The sequence below is a fragment of the Pteropus vampyrus genome, unplaced genomic scaffold (genome assembly GCF_000151845.1).
Source record: "Pteropus vampyrus isolate Shadow unplaced genomic scaffold, Pvam_2.0 Scaffold3, whole genome shotgun sequence".
Taxonomy (NCBI): Eukaryota; Metazoa; Chordata; class Mammalia; order Chiroptera; family Pteropodidae; genus Pteropus; species Pteropus vampyrus.
In genome coordinates, this window is record NW_011888784.1 from 5,993,674 (window position 1) to 5,996,182 (window position 2,509).

A 2,509-nucleotide genomic window follows, 5' to 3' on the forward strand; every position below is an offset into this window, starting at 1 on the left:
CTCAAAGTTCCTTATCATTGAAGATGTCTATGCAGAGGCCAACTAACTGCCCAGCAGAGGAGCATGGGCACCAGTGTAGGAGATGGCCTGGAACACCTCCAGGTTCCATTCTAAGCTCACCATGAGATGATACACATTCACTGCAACATCTACCCCCTGCTTGATCGTAGTTAGGCCAAACTGGTCTATGAAGGCACAGACGCTGGCCTGGGTGATGGAGGAAAGAAAGGAGGAGCACGGCAGCAAGGAGAGAGCAAGCCTGAGTACTCGGGGCCCAAGTTTAGAAGCCTGAGCCCACGTGCAAGGAGGAGATGCAGGCCACAGGCAGATGTCCAAAGACAGACCCCCTGTTATGCTCAATGTGGCGCCCTCTTCCAGGAGCCTCATCTGCCCGCTGCACTGATACAGCTCGGAATTCTGTTTCCTGTATCTTCTGAGCCTCCCAATGGCCCATACTGACTTCATCAGCCTGGGACGCATCCAAGTTCCGTGTGACTAGGAAACGCATCCTTTGTGATTCATTCAGATGCAGGATGCTTGGAGAGGTAACACAGGAAAGACGGGTGAGGGTATGTTGTGGGGAGTCTTGAATGGCAGGACCAGGGGTCTGGGGTATACTTCATGAACTAACTGCTTGACTACAGATCCGACAAATCAGAGATGAAGAATATGGAGAATGGGCCATCTGGCCAGGACCCAGCTTCCTCGGCTGTCCTTCCTGGCTTCCTTACCTACTCCAGGTAAATTGGTTTAACCTCTTTTGCTCCAGTCCAATCAACCCCAAGAGGCCTATTCTCTGGCTTGGCTCCTTGGGCTGCCAGAGGTCTGCTTTCCTCCCTCTCCATAGTTCGGTTCCCTGACCACTGGAGGACACAAGGGGCCTGGAAAGGAAGTGATATGCCCTCAGGGATCCCTTACAGCCAAGAACAGCTTTGTGAATGCTTCCCCAAGGCCAGCCTTTGATCTCTAATGAAAAGCTCAGCTTCTTCCAAGAAAATGAATTCCTGGCTCTCAAGATACTGATGGGCAAGGAAGCCTACTCACCCAGGGCATGATACAATCAAACAGCAAACGTCTAGCAAGCATCAAACGGCCAGTATTTGGATCCAGTTGCTGTCAGGGGCCAGAAGTAGGGGAAAGCAGTGGTGGGGGTGGGAGGTAGGGAGGGTACCTGGCTAGAAACAGGCTGTAATCACAGAAGAAAACCCCCATGGGCAATGGGACAGTCTTCTGGGCATCATCCATCCCAGAATACACCTTTTCTCCATTTAGTGCCAAAGAGGTATAAAAACATTCTCGCCACAGCCATAAAATTTGTCGAGGGGATCAATGCGGGACCTGGCTCTGTCTGTCTCATTTATTTATATCCCTAGTGTCTGGCACAGATGCTAATACATAGTAAGAACTTGCTGAATGAATGAGTGAATGAATGAATGAATGAATATGAACAGTTGCTCATACAGGAAGTAGCATCTTGCTTAAAAGTCTTGGTAGGATGCAAAACAGCTGCCTCCCAGCATTTAGCACTGGTGGGTTTGCAGAGGAACAAATGTAACTAAAGGAACTAAGATGTAAAGTAGAAAGACTAACCGAGGAGACAACGGAAACAGAAAGACTGGGAGTTTTCAGTGAGTATCAAGGCCCAGTTACAAGTCCAATGTGGACCACAAAGGCCCAGCACACAAGATAGTCGGTGTGAATCACAACCCGCTAACTCAGAGGAAGAGGCAGGTCAGAGCCAGAGACCCCTCCTCCGACCATTCCTGACCCAGGAGGCGGGTGGGGGTCTGTGCTGTGCATGGCGATGGCTGCAAACCACGTGTAGTTCCTCCTAGGTTATGAGTTCAGTTATTCTTGATAAAGACAAATTTTTTTAATAAAGCAAATCCCCAAGCCCCGACAACTTCCACGAAGTGGCAGGACAGCCACGTTAGCATCGCCTGTTGCCCCGAACAGGCAGACCAGCTTCAGAAACCCACTTCGACTGGGACTCCTCCCACTGAGGTTTGCAGATGCACGATTCACTTACACAAAGGCCCTGGGGACATCTGGGACAGGACTGATGGTAAAGTAACATCACTCCCCTGCCTCCCGTTCCCCCAGGAGAACTGTGTGTGTTTCCTCTGACAACAAGCCCTCTTGCTGGCCTCTGCCCTGCTCCAAGCCTGGCTCTCTCTCAGGACCCATTCGCTCTGAACTGCAAAGGACAAAAGTTTAGACTGTGGCTCTTCTCAGCAGCAGTTATGTTTTGGCAAGATCGCATCATGAAGTTGTAACGGTGGATTTCAGACAGTAGCCAGTGAGTCTGGGCACTGTGGGAGCTCCCGGCCTCCCTGTGCCCCAGAAATCAAATCACATCAGTGAGTGCATATCTGTTTGCTTTCAGAGGGAGCCAGAGGCAAGTAAATTAGATTCCCAACCCTTACTGCTCATGGACAACTCAGTCTAACACCTGGGGGTATGGTGTGGTATGCATGTGTGTGTGTGTGCGCGCGCGTGCATGTGTGTG